The following is a 14,628-nucleotide window of genomic DNA, read 5'->3' on the forward strand; positions in this document are numbered from 1 at the left end:
CATCAAACCCCACCTGTAGATAGCTATTTCATAGATCTAGTTCCGCCAAACTCTTGTAGGCTGTGACCTACCTTGGGCAGTTAAAACATGCTGTAGTAGGGTATGAGAAGCGACCTTTTGAGAGTCTTCCAAACACTGTCATTCTATAGTGGCCTTGGCTTTCAGAAAACTCTCTGGTCTAAAGGTTTATTTATCTAAGAATTATTATATAGTCTGTTAATTTTTTTTTGTTTCTCTTTAAGCATGGAATAAAATTTTTATAACAATGACACTCCGAAGGTTATGTTTTTCTATTTTGCAAAATCTCTTCTGGACTAACAGTTCTCAAATTGACCATCATCAGAGTTCCCTGGAGGGCCTGTTGAAACAGGAGTGGCCGAGCCACACTCCAGAGGGCCTCATTCAGTAGGTCCAGTCGCAACCTGAGAACTGACGCGACTAACGCGCTTCCAGATGCTGCCGCCTCTGCTGGTCTGCAGGCTCTCCCACTCACCTAGACCTCTTGTGTGAGATTCAGGTCGTGAAGTAGAAGACAAAAGATGTCTGGTCCCTGCTTCCGTCATCGAGGGCTGTTATCTTTTCTCTTACTTTCCATAAGCTCGATTCTAGGATATTTAGCCACATATCTATGGTGTTTTCTTTGTACTTTAAATCTTTCACTTAGAAAAGTTTCAAAAGCTTCAGGAGTCGAAGATGAAAAAAGGAGTTAGGAGACTGGAGTGCCTGTGATTAAGCTTTAATGGAAGGTATTCTGAAAATATTCAGTATTAATCTACTTAAGAGCTATCTTTTATTTCTCATTTAATCATATGGATGAAATTTCAGTGGCATGAACTTATTTTTGTCTCTTCGAGGAGTGATTAATATTTTGTAATTACAGACAAGTTTTCTATCACCGACACTTGGCTGGGAGCTCATTCACTGGAACCTGTAGGCCTTTAATTCTAGACCTCCAATTTCTACAACAGAAACGGCTATGATGCTAGAGAAGCTATAGAATCAAGGGGCCCTTTAAAACAACAGTGATTATAAGTGTCGCTGCAGAATCACAAAATTGCCACTGCCGGGTATAATAGATGCATTCCTGGGAAACTGCAAGTCAAATTACCATCATTTAGATCCTATTTACATATTCTAATTTTAGGTATGCCCATCTGACTCTGTTTCCTACCTTTTTAGCTTGAAGTTTCTGCTCCTTAAGTCCTCCCTTCCCATCCCTATCAACCTGTCAGGGAAGAAAGGACAGACGCTAATTGAGCATCTTCTAGTGGTTGTATCATTTCATCTGTATCAAATTGATCCCCAGAAAAGCTGAGGCCCAGACAGGTTCTGGTCACATGGCTAAGTGGCAGCATTAGGACAAACGCCAGCTGTAACCAACCAGTCTAAAGTACTCTACTTCCACCCCTGTCCCAACCCCTCCAGCTACTGTGGTTCAAGTCCTTAATGATCCTCAGATGGAATAGGGGAACTCCCTCTTTAAGGACAGCTGTAGGGGAGGATTACATATATATAGTGTTGGGATGAAGTGATGATAATCTATAAACTTTTAAACAATCATTTTCACATCTGTGTCACCACAGAGTGAAAATATCTGAAACTGAAGAGAGGCAGAATGGGTGCTAAGTGATGGATAAAACTGAATAAAAATCTTTCACTCAGAAGGGTAAAAAATGTTACACCTATACAGACTCTTGTTTAATAAGCCCAGCACACACCCCAAGGGTGTAAAAAATTTTAAAAAGGTACAATTTACAGATTCTCCATGAGCACATCTGCACCAGTCTGAGGCCTGGAAGGCACACGCAGCATTTGTCTATCTGTTCTAACCACACAGAAACACCACCACCAACACGCTAGCACTGCTCTGGTTACATAAGGCAGATCTTGGCCAAAGGGAAAACATCCCATGTACCCAGGCCCTGAAACGCTGCACAAACAAAGTTCTCCCAAGTAAGCTGAGCTCTGCCCACAGAGCATTCTTTAGGGCTTACTGTATGTGTAAGCTGAGTTCCCCACAATTTTATGAAAGTGTGACCTTAAGTTTTAGAAGGAGACCACAGAAGTTGACAATGACCTAAACCACCCATTAGCGCCAGCCTTTCAGCAGAAGAGAATGTTACTGATGAATCCAGGGCTGATCTGCAGCTCTGGAACCAGGCAAGGAATTGCCTGTTTTAATAGTTGCTGGGTATGAGAGACACGATGATTGGGCTGTTCATGATAACTCTGGGAAGCTGTTTGTTACAAATAAGCCAGATTTGAGACTAGAGCTCCACGACTCTGGGATCTGGTTGATTTTCCAGATTACTTTCATAACCTTATGTCAACAGAAACCCAGCCTCTTCTGAGCAGCCTTAAATGCCACTATTCTGCATAGATTGGTACCAACTCCTTGTTCAGTCAGTGTCAGGGTTTCTACATCAGAAACACAGACCAACACTTACATTAACAAGAGTTAAATGAAGTTCCTATTTCTTTTGTTCATGTAACATTTACTGACCACCAACTCTTATGAGAAACACTAGTCTCTCATAAAACATGGTCTGTTCCTTCAGAGGGCTCAATCTAATCCACTAAATAAACATGAAATGCACATGACATGGTAATGGGACAGATGTTACAGTGGAAGACAGAACATCACTGGAGACCAGACGATAGCAGCCTACCTGCTTCACAGAGGCAACATTTCAGATGGGTAATAACTGACAACTACGAACGTGTCCGGTGGAGAACAGGCTGACAGAAAGGGCTCTGTAGGCTGAGAGATCACATACAAAGTCGTGGCATTTGGGTAGGACACGGCATGCCAGGAAATGGTGAGAAGTTGTGCGTGGTTGCAGCAACGAGTTTGAGGGAATGATGGAAGAAACAATAGACAGTCTCTCAGGGGTGTCCAACCTTTTGGCGTCTCTGGGCCACACTGGAAGAAGAAGAGTTGTTTTGGACCACACATTAAATACATCGCAGCACGTAATCACAAAAAAACCTCGTAATGTTTTAAGTAAATTTATGATTTTGTGTTGGGCTGCGTTCACAGCCATCCTGGGCTGTGTGCCGCCCACAGGACACAGGTCGGACACCCCCTCTTAGCTAGGGCAAGGGTTTGGGGTGGACTTGGAACATTGAATCTATGCTAAAGCATAGATTCACTGGGTTTGGGGGTAGCAGATGGGATTCACTGGGATTCACTGGGTTGGGGGGTAGCAGAAACTTCAAGGGAATAACTAGTTCTACCAAGTATCCAATGCAAATACATCTGGACAAGTTTTTGCTGAAGGAAGGGCCAGGGCTAGTGATGAACCATATTGGTATAAGCCATCACTTCTGGAGAAAGAGTCACTGCTACTCTTTCTCTTACAGATCAGGAGAGAGAGAAAGCCCTCTCCTTTTTTTTTTTTTTTTTTTCTTTTCCAAAAGGATAGTAAATTACCCCTTACATACACTGGCCATTTCCCCCACCCCCTGCAAAATCTCACCTCTCCGATGTATCTTCCACATTGCTACCAGAGTTGTCTTCCTAAAAGACAGTTTGGAAACCTTACTTCCCAGTGGTTACAAAGTCTGAAGCTTAAATTCTTTAGCAGTCTTAGCTGTTCCTCATGCAACATACTTTCCTACACTTCTGAGCTTTTGCTCATGTAGAAATGACATGCCCTTCTCCCCTATTCTCAACCTGTCAAAATTCTACTTGCCCATCAAAATCCAGCATTATGGCCATCTCCTCAATAGAACATTCTTGTTATGATTATTCCTTCCTGCTAGACACGTAACATTTTACTGGTCCCTACTAAGTACCTATTTACTCTGCTTGTATCTTAGGAAGGTTTCTTTTCTTTTTTCCCTTCCCCTTCCTTCCTTCCTTCCTTCCTTCCTTCCTTCCTTCCTTTCTTCCTTTGGGGAAAAGGGAAAGAGGGGAGGGAAGAAGGTTGGCTTCTGAGTAGGCACAGTAACTGACTTCAGGAATCAGGTATGCAGAGGCAGATGAGCAGTAAGTGAATAAGACACAGTTAGAAGTCAAAATGGAAGATTGTATTTTCCAAAGATGGCTGCAACAATATCCCCCAAGCTCTTCTGCAGTGTGGCCTGCCATCAAGAAATGAAGCTTACTTCCCTCTCCTCGAATCTGGGATGGCATTACGACTCTCGTAACCAACAGAATGCTGCGGAGGTAATGCCGCGCGACTTCTGAAGCTAGGTCAGGAAAAGCTATTGCAGTTTCCTCCTGGTTTTCTTGGGGTGCTTGCTCAGCCTCCATGTAAGAAGTCCAACCACCCCGAGACTGCGGTGCTGCGGGCAGCATGTGCAGGTGCTCTGGTGGGCAGTCCCAGCTGAGCTCGCTCGCCCAGCCATCCCCACAAAGGTGCCAGGTATGTGAATAAAATCATCTTAGGCTCTCTTGACTAGCATATCTGCCCGCTGAGTACCACTGAGTAACCTCAGCCATCTCAGGAGGAACAGAAGAATCTCCCAGATGAGCTCTGCCCAAATTCCTGACTCTCGGGATCCATGAGTCAACACAATAAATGGGTACTGGTTGAAGTTCCTAAGTTTTGGAGTGGTTTGGTACACAGCAGTACATACCATAAACGCCCAGAAATGAATCCCTGGTCCCACCTTTTGTTCCTAAAGCTAATTGGTCTTCTGAATGAGTTGTCACAACCGACCAATTCATGATGAAAAGTTCTGGACTCTCCTGAAAACATTTCGGGTGCTTGGCGAGAACCAGGGAGTGGCTTGGGTCCCTACTGTGAACTCGAGGCCAGAAGCCACTGGGGACACAGAGGGCATCAGCAAAGGGCAGTGTTGCCGATCTAACCAGTAGAGAGTGTCCCATCATAGGCCTGCAGAAGCTCGCTGTGCTTTGTAGAAGCATAAATCAGAGGTCAGAGGCCTGAGGAGATTCTTCATGCCAGGCTCGCGGTAGAGACTAGAGGCTCCATAAATGTCTGTCTCTGAATCGGCTGAATCTAGGGACCAGCAGTAATATGGGTGCTACCGTTTACTGAGAGGCGATGGGCAACGGAGGCATCCTGGGTAGCCATAATGAGCCTGAACTGGGTCTGTGATGCATATCTGAACGCTTTCTTTTGAGGCATTTTAGGGAGACTGCTTGTAGGTTGGAGGGTTGAATCCAGGCTGCTGGACTCCTCTGTGGAGGTACTTTCTGAAAATTCTGGCTGGAAGTCTTGATGTCATAAGGTAACCAGCCTGCATGCCTATCATGGGCATCTTCACTTGAAGGTTATCCTTGTCACTCACACAGTAATTCCACTCCTCTTCCCCTCATTCTGTGGTAATCATTAGCCAAGTGTTAGCACCCACAGCTCACCCTAATAGTTTTCAACCATTATTCTGAACATTAAATGAGACATTTCTTGTTTCTGAATTCACAATAGCTTCTTTTTCGGAAGGACCAATTTAAGATCTCTCACACTGATTTGAAGCTATTAATGCCTAAAGGAGCGGCTGACTCCAGACCAGTGTATGGGCCTTCCTACTTATCCTGAAAGGGACGCTGTGAGATTTCTGATCTCTTAAGCAGCTTTCTTCTACTAGAAAAAGAGATCAGAATCATTTCATTTCTATTATTTTCAGAAGATGTTTAACATTTTTATTCAAGGAATATTTTTGAAGCCATATTTCTGAGATTGTGCTTTAAGTTAAAATTTTGCAAGGGTAAGATTTTCTCACAATTTTCAAATGGCTGGACATTTTATTAGCCAAATCCTATTTTCATTAAATCAGCAACAAATTACGTAATTTTCAGGATTATAACTGCTTTATTTTCCTACATAAATATTAGGATTCCCAGTCTCCTGGGGGAATCTCAGCTTTGTCTCTGTTTTTAGAATAAAGTCAGAGGTTCCTCAAGTGCACTGCAACTAAATGTTAAACAAAGGAGGCTTCCACTCATGGATTCAGGCTAAGAAAGACTTGAATCAAAACCAATGGGGAAACTGGCCTTCGGGCCAGACGATCCATTGTTTTCAGGTCAGTTTTCGTTTGCGGAGCCTAATGAAGACTGATCACTCAACAAGGGCTGGGATTCGCGTGCTGTCAATCATCATTAATCACTGTGGCCCCTCAAAAGGCCTATCTTGAGTTAAGACACCTTTCCTTTCGAGTGAATTTCTTAATATCCTTGATAATGGCATACATGTTAATTAGTCTATTAACAGCCTAATATATGTTAATTAACTTGTACATAATTATTTAAATATTTAAGAGGGACTGCTGAATCACTTTTAAACCATTTTTATATTTCAGTTACTGTTGACATACAATCTAAATCACTTTTTAAATGTGGTATTAGGCTCCTTTATGCAGTCATTTGAAGCTAAATTTTAAAAATCAAGCTGTGTGTTTTTTTCAGCACTTTATCTGCATCCTGATACCCTAAGTTCTTTGAGGGCAAGATCTGGGTATGACTCACCTTTGAATGCTTCTTGGCGCCTGGCACAGAGCCTTGCACACTGGAGCGAAGTCAGTAGTTTGAGAATGAATGAAAAGAAGGCTTTTTGAATAGGAAAGGGGAATTCTTCTTCAAGGCATGGGCTGGTTCTCTGACAACCATGTGATCTGAAAGGAACATTTGTGCAACACTGTAGTTTGCAAGCATTTGCACACATTTACTGTCTCAAAGTCAAGTGTCAACACACTTATTTTACTGTTGAAAAAATTGACCTTTAGAGATTATGGGATTAATCCCAGATTTTCTGCTTTCCTAGTCTGTGGGATTTGAAACAAAACCACAACACACACACACACACACACACAAACACATGCAAATACAATCATCTGTCAAAATTCATTCAAGGCCCATGTTTTCAACATCACTCAATCTACCCGCCTTATTATTATCAAAGCTATATTTATAGGAGGAGAACATTGGACAGAATATCTAAATACCACTTTCTTCAACTGCAGCCAGATCCGCCCATACGCCATCCCACAGAACACACAAGTGGCTGATAGACGCTGATGGGAGTGAACCTGCCAGCCCCTTTTCTAGTGTAAGCGCATAAAATTCAGGCTTGGCTTTGCAAACGCTTAATCATCAGGTACAATGTAGGGGCAGTGAAAAACCAACTTTAGCTTTTAAACCTAAAGATCTAGTCCAGAAGAAAGCCGAAAGGAAGTATTCTTGATCAGAAACGTTTAGACTTTTTTTTTGCAATATTAGGAATGTGGCAGTTAGGTAAAATTCTCCATAATGTTACTTACTTTGACATGTTTTGAAGCATCATATAAATATACTTTTTATTGAAATGATTTAAAGGCAGTCAGCACCCAGGACAGAAAGATGTGCTCACCAACCCCCCACCCCCTGCAGTTCTGCAAGGGCGGTGTGAGTGGCAGGTCCAGCAGAAGGCGAGCGGCCTAGGGAATGCTGCCTCCTCCTTCTGTGACTCAAAGCCAAAAAAAAAAGGCCCCTTGCCGCTGCTGGTCCTTTGATCTCTTGCGCCCTATATTTAGAACTCTCCCATCCAACATCCTCTGCCCCACTGCCATGACCTTTCATGACACACTTCTCCTGCTGGTTATTTTGGGATCATATTCCTTCCCCAAAGTATTACTTCAGCTAGAATTAATGTATGAGGTAGATCAGCACAAGTCCTTGCTTGAAAAAATACCCAAAGCACATGTTCCCAAATGAGGGGGAGAGAGCTGGTGTACAAAGGACACATACATCATCCATATTTTTAGTCATCAAAGCATTCTAGAAGGACTGCTTAATGTAGTAGATACCACAACCTCACAGGACAGCACTATCTAGGTGCAGAATCTGGGCATGTGGATCTAGGAAATGTGTCCGGCACAGCTAAAAGGGTGGGAGTATGTGCGTGTGTGTGTCGTTTAAGGGATAGAGAAACAGTAGGTAATCATAAAGAATATTTAGGATTTGTCACTTCGGCTTTCTTTTTCAGACCTTACCTCTCCCTAAATCTACAAACCATACGTGAGAGTCAGTACCCACAATAAGGGAAGGGCAGAGAGGTCGAGCATGATTTGACTGTTCAGAATCCCTTAGAAAAATATTCCTACAGGGAACTTTTAAGAGGAGAAAGAAAGTTGCCTCAACATAAATAAAAACAGCACATAGATTCAGGGGGGAAATTCCTTCTCACTGAAGACAGATACTACCTTTTGTGTTCACCACTATATATTTTCTGTCAAGTACAGTGTTGAATAAATAGCTACGTGAATGAGATACTTGACATAACAATAACAGCTAAACTTTACTGAGCACTTAGTACAAAGCTATATGACAAGCAATGCCCACAAGATCTTCGTCAGTTAAGTCACTGAGCGCTTGCAATGAACCTATGAGATATGTGCTTATATTCTCCCTTTTTGAGAGCTGAAGATATTGAAGTGTAGAGAGGCAAGATATCTTGGCTTAGGTCAAATATCTCTTAAAGAGAGAGCCAGAATTCAACATCAGGCACTTTGCATCTAGAGCATATGCTTGATAAAACAAAGACAAAAACAAAACATTAGTTTTCTGCCTCTGCTACATCCATGAGCAGTATGAAGAGAAGAGCTAAATTTACTCAGTATTATGAACTGAACTGTGTCCCCTCAAAGTTCACATATTGGAGTCCTCACACCCCCCTACCTCACAATGTGACCGTATTTAGAGATAAGATTGTTAAAGAGGTAATTAAGTTACAACTGAGTCATCGGAGTGGGCCCCAATCTAATGTGTCTGGTGTCCTCCTAAGAAGAAATTTGTACACAGACCTGTGCAAAGGGCAGACCATATGAAGACAGGAAGAAGGCCATCTGCGAGCCAAGGAGAAGCCTCAAAAGAAACAAACCCTCCAACACATTGATCTTGGACTTCCAGCCTCCAGAATTATGAGAGAATAAATTTCTGCTCTTTAAGCCACCTGACTTGTGATCTTTTTTATGGCAGTCCTAGCAAACTAACACATTCCATGTTAATGCTTAAAACGGGAACCAAGGAAAATGCATGGTCCAAATCAGTCCAAACAAAGAAAATCAGTCCAAGACAGACAGTCGCTTCCCTTCCATGGACATAGGCTGACCAATTATGCAACCTTTACAAGTTTCCAATTAGGTGGGAGGTGCTATCACGACGTTCCTTCTGATGGCCCACGCAGACTCTGAGAAGTGTAACTCCAGGAACAGTTTGTTCTGGGTATGCGGTTTCTGTGTCTGTAGATTTTTCTTGCTTTCAGGTATTTCCATGTTCTGTGGAGAGCCCTTTCTTTTCTATATACTCATTTCTCAGATACGTCATATTTTAAGGTAGGTTTTAAAATAAAAGATATGCTAAAGAGCAAATAATGAGAATATAAAAATCAGTCCTAATCCCATTATAAAAAGATAAATGTTATTAACAAAGAAAAATATGTATGTATATTTATATAAAAGTGAGATCTTAATGTATATGGAATGTTTGTCCTGCTTTTGTTTAATTAACATTGTTTTGAGAGCTTTTTCCCAAGTTGCTAGTTTTCAAAAACACATGATTCTCTTTTTTATTGTTATTCAATTACAGTTGTCTGCATTTTCTCCCCATCTCTCCACTCCATCTCTGCCGAACCCACCTCCGTCCCCCACCTCCACCCTCCCCCTTGATTTTGTCCTTGTGTCCTTTATAGTAGTTCCTGTAAACCCCCCCCCCCCACCGTCCCCTCCCCACTCCCCTCTGGCTATTGTTAGATTGTTAATGGAATTCTACGCAGCAGAGAGAAAGAAGGAGCTTCTACCCTTTGGGTCAGCATGGATGGAACTGGAGAGCATTATGCTAAGTGAAATAAGCCAGGCGGTGAGGGACAAATACCATATGATCTCACCTATAACTGGAACATAATCAACAAAAGAAAAAAGCAAACAAAATATAACTAGAGTCATTGAAGTTAAGAACAATCTAACAATAGCCAGAGGGGAGGGGGGAAGGGACAGTGGGGAGAGAGGATTACAGGAACTACTACTATAAAGGACACAAGGACAAAATCAAGGGGGAGGGTGGAAGCAGGGGAGGGAAATGGGTTTGGCTGGGGTGGGGTGGAGGGATGGGGAGAAAATGCAGACAACTGTAATTGAACAACAATAAAAATTTTTAAAAAAGTATAAATAGTGTATTTACTATTAAATGCTATATTTAATAGTATATATATTTATATTTATTGGAAGAAGAAAACTATCAACCTAGAACTCTTTAAAAAAAAACAATTCAATGAATTCTTAATAATTTGTGTTGTGTTGTATTTTTCTTTAAACATTTTTTTTTGAAACAACATCTTTAACGTGCTCAAAGAGACGTGGGAAGGGGAAGAAGCCTGTTAACCTACAATTCCAACTCCAGCCAAATCCATTCAAAAATTAAAACAAAATAAAAACTGTTTTAAGTGAACAAAAGTAGAGAGAACTTATCATCAGCAGACCTGAATTACAAGAAATGTTCAAGGAAGTTCCTCCGGCAAAAGGAAAATGACATCAGATACAAAGTTGGATCCACACAAAGAAATAATGTGTTAGAAATGATAAGTATGTGAAAAATGTGAAATATTTTTCTCCTCATTTTAAAATTTCTTTGAAAGAAATTGACCATTTAAAGCAATAATAGTTGCCATGAACTGTGGAGTTTAAAGCATGTAGAAATAAAGTGTATGGCACACTAGATAGAGAATCAGAGAGGGAATAGAGAAATAAACTGTTGTAAATTTCCCCTATTATGTATGAAGCAGTATAATATTATTTGATGAAGAACTGTTATAAGTTGATTAATGCATATTGCAAATACTAGAGCAGTCAATAAAAAATGAATAGTATTAGAATGACTTTCACACTGAAACTACACAGAAATGAATAAAAAGCATAAGGTTTAACCCCCTTGGAGAAATTAAGAATTGATTCTGACTTATCAGCTACTGTTTATAAAAATCCTATCAAACTAGTACCAAAAAGTGTGCCATGAAAGAAATATCTTTAATTTACCTCTCAGTAATAATAGTTTATAAACCTTAAGTTAGTTTTTCTATTGATTCTGTATTTTTTTTCTTTTTCTTGGAGAACAAAATTTTATTCTAAAAATAGATCTCAGTAACAATGAAAGACCAAAAACTGGCCATCATAATAAATAGAAAAGAAGTAAGAAAAATTGGCCTTAAATTTTTTTCTGAAAATTATAAAATTATCACTGTAATATCCCACTGACCCTCATTACCTGTATTTAAATTATGTCTTTCAGTGAAGAATAAACAAGCTAATGAGCATCTTAAATGTAAAATAGATATTAAAATATATGATCTTTGTGCAATCAATCCTATATTATGCTATCCTATATTATCAAATATTAATCTACTTTTCCTGAAAAACTTTTCCTGACACAACTTTAACAAAAAAATAAGTGACTCCATTTCAGGGAATGTGTCCTAGTTGTTTATGTATAAACTCCAGTGCCTGATTGCTGGGGTTCCAGTCTCAGCTTTACCATTAGCTAGAGCAGATTACTTAACATCTCTGTATTTGAGTTTCCTATAATACAGGAATAATAGTGCCTACCATAGAGAATTGTTATAAAGATCAAGTGAATTAATATATTGAAGGCACTTAGAAGATAGTAAGCACTGTAAGAGTACTATGTATTATTATTCATAAAAACAAAATACAGCTAGAGAACTGAGATCCAAAGAGATAATAAATATAGGAGATGTAAAGAAAACTCCCTGAGAACCCGGAGAGCAAGCTGTAGTTCCACCCTGTCACCAATCAGCCGTGTGGCTGTAGACGTGATGCTAAAGCCAGAAAGGGACTTCTCTGCACTCATTCATTCGTCTGGTCCTTCCCTCCTCATTTCCTACTGTCATCTCTGCACAGATACTTACTGAGTACCCAGTATATTTCATTATGTTAGGCATCAGGATATTTGTTGCCTAGGTTCTCAAGGTTCTGTGGGGGAAGAAGTCACATAAACGGACAATTAAAACAGTACAACATGTTGAGTATAAGGATGGAGATCTCAGGATTCACCGTCACTACAGGAAGCCTGTGGATGTACCGGCATGATTACACACTTATTATCACCCTAAAAAAGTCACTTTGGAATGTAGGCTCGTATGACCTCTGTTATAATTTTGATCCTGCTTCTGTCATTGAGATTTTAGCACTAAGTATTATTAGAGATTGGATGAGTAGCCAAGTGATCCCTTTCTGGCTTTCCTTTAAAAAGAAGTTGTTAATGAAACCAAGGGTCAGAGTATTTGTCTGAGTTCCTTCTAATCCCTCCAAATAATGAAGACTTAATTGACTATACATTTTGACTCTCAGGCAAGAAGCTACTTTTAAGATAGCATCGAAGAAGCTGATTAGTACAATTTCCATTTTTAATCCCTTCTAATCCCTAGTAATCTTTCTGGCCCATGGTACAACAGAAGGCCAAAAAATTATGATAGCTTTATTATTTTTTTAAACCCAGCAAATATGAGAAGTTTTAAAGCAATAATTTCAATGTATTAGAAAAGCATATTTAAGAAAAGATAAACATGCAGTTGATTTAGAAATTATTATAGCTGTCCTAAACACTTGATATTTAAAGATAAACTAATGAGACAGAGTATTTTAACAGTTTACCATAAAGATCACCTTTGTTCTATTTAAAATATTCTCTAATCAAGAAGAAGAATAAAAGTTTCTTTTATGGGTTGAATTGTCCCCCCCAAAAAAAAGGTATGTTGAAATACTAACCCTTGGTACCCGTGACTCTGAACTCTTTTAGCAGTAGGGTGTTTGCAGATTGCTGGGAACTGAATACCGGTATCCTTCCCTGCCAGACTCATATGTGAAAGCCTGAACGGCCACTGTGATGATCTTTGAAAGCGGAGCATTTGGGAGGTCATTAAGTCCCGAGGGTGGAGCCTCATACAGGGGATTAGCGTCCATAGAAGAAGAGACCCAAGAGACGTGATCACTTCCCCGCTCTTTTCACTGTATCTTCAGTGTCCTCAGGTCGTCAGCAAACCAGGAAGTGTGTTCTCACCAGACACTGGGGCTGTTGGCACCTTGATCTTAGACTTCCCAGTTTTCAGAACCGAGAGAAATAAATGTTTGTTTTTTTAAGCCACGCAATCTATGGTATTCTGTTACAGCAGCCTGAAAAACACACATAAGTAATCAAGTTAAGATGAGGTAATAATGGATTGGGGTGGACGATAATTCAATGACTGGTGCCTTTATAAGAAAAGAAAATTTGGACACAGAGACACAGGGTAGAAGGGCATGTGGAGACAGAGGCCGACATTGGAATGATGCATATACAAGCCAAGCAACACTGAGGGTTGCAGCCAACCACCTCGAAAAGGCAAGAAAAAATTCTTCCCTAGAGCCTTTGGAGGTGGCATGGCCCTGATAACAGATTTATTTTGGACTTCTAGCCTCTAGAAGTGTGACAGAATAAATGTCTGTTGTCTGGAACCACCCAGGTGGTGGTTTTCTGTGACAGCAGCCCTAGGGAACCGATAAATTTTTCTTCAGCAAAATTCCAATTGCAGGTCTTTCATTTGCAGTGAAAATCAGGGGGGAAAGTGACTGTATTTGCCTTCCTAACTGGAACAAATAATAACACTGGACCAAATATATGAAACAACGTTTTGTAGAAATAGGACATAAAACAGTACGTAAGATAGTGATTGCTTAGAGTGGGGAAATAAAGGAGGTGAGACCTACAATTACTCCAACCTACTGATAGAAAAGACTATGGCACAGGTGAGAGGAACCCAGTGAGAGTCCAGAAATCTCCCTAAGGTGACCAGACAGAGCTAGCTGTTTGGGGAAGCCAAAGTGTCGGAGATAAGAGGGCAAAGTACTGGTCAGAGAAGAGCTACACAGAGAGAAAGCCTCAGAGATCTGAAAAGGATAGCCCTCGTGTCTTCAACTAGGCACTTATCAGTGCATTCAGGTGAGGAAACAACCCAAGGCTGAGGAAATAACTTCCTAGAAGGGGAAGAGGAAGCAACTCTGGAACCGGACATAGAACTTGGAATAGTTTGTGTTCACACCAGCCAGAGTGAAAAACTTAAATCGTGGGACACAGGTGGAGTACTCAGAAAGGCTTTGCCTCAGTAGGAGAGAGGGATTAGTCCTAGACTAAATGCTGCTTCGGTCCCTAACAAAGCTTAAAAAACACTTAAAAGTACTAAACTGTTTCCAACTAAGTTAACTATGTTCTAGAACAAAATCTAATGTTTTTAGGAATATAAATATATTTAGCACCCAACAAGGTAAAATTCACAATGTCCGAAATCCAACAATTACCAGGCATATAAATGAGCGAGAAAATATGATCTGTATTGTGGAGAAAAGTATCAGTCAATAGGAACAGACTCAGAAATGACACATATGATAGAATTAGCAGGTAAGGACATTAAAATAGTAATTATGAATATATTCCATATTCCATTTATTCAGTAAGGTCATAGAAAGATTAATCATGCTAAGTAGCAACACGAAAGATATTTTAAAAGACCCAAATCAAGCTTCAAGAGTTAAAATTACAATGTCTGAGATTTTAAAAAAATACAATAAATGTGATTAACAGCAATTTACTTAAGATAAAAGAAAATTTTAATGAACTTGAAGATATGAACATTCGAA

At 40.2% G+C, this 14,628-nt stretch overlaps 1 long non-coding RNA gene across 1 annotated transcript; it reads right to left on the reverse strand.

Moving 5' to 3' along the window:
- Positions 1-2,730: 2,730 nt before the first annotated feature.
- LOC128780524 (uncharacterized) lies at positions 2,731-12,824 on the reverse strand. Its single transcript, XR_008426439.1, has 3 exons — positions 12,724-12,824; positions 6,437-6,582; positions 2,731-2,923 (listed from the first exon to the last, which is right to left on the reverse strand). It is a non-coding gene; the product is annotated as an uncharacterized lncRNA (long non-coding RNA).
- Between the last annotated feature and the right edge of the window lie 1,804 nt (positions 12,825-14,628).

The sequence above is a fragment of the Desmodus rotundus genome, chromosome 3, assembly GCF_022682495.2.
Source record: "Desmodus rotundus isolate HL8 chromosome 3, HLdesRot8A.1, whole genome shotgun sequence".
Lineage (NCBI taxonomy): Eukaryota > Metazoa > Chordata > Mammalia > Chiroptera > Phyllostomidae > Desmodus > Desmodus rotundus.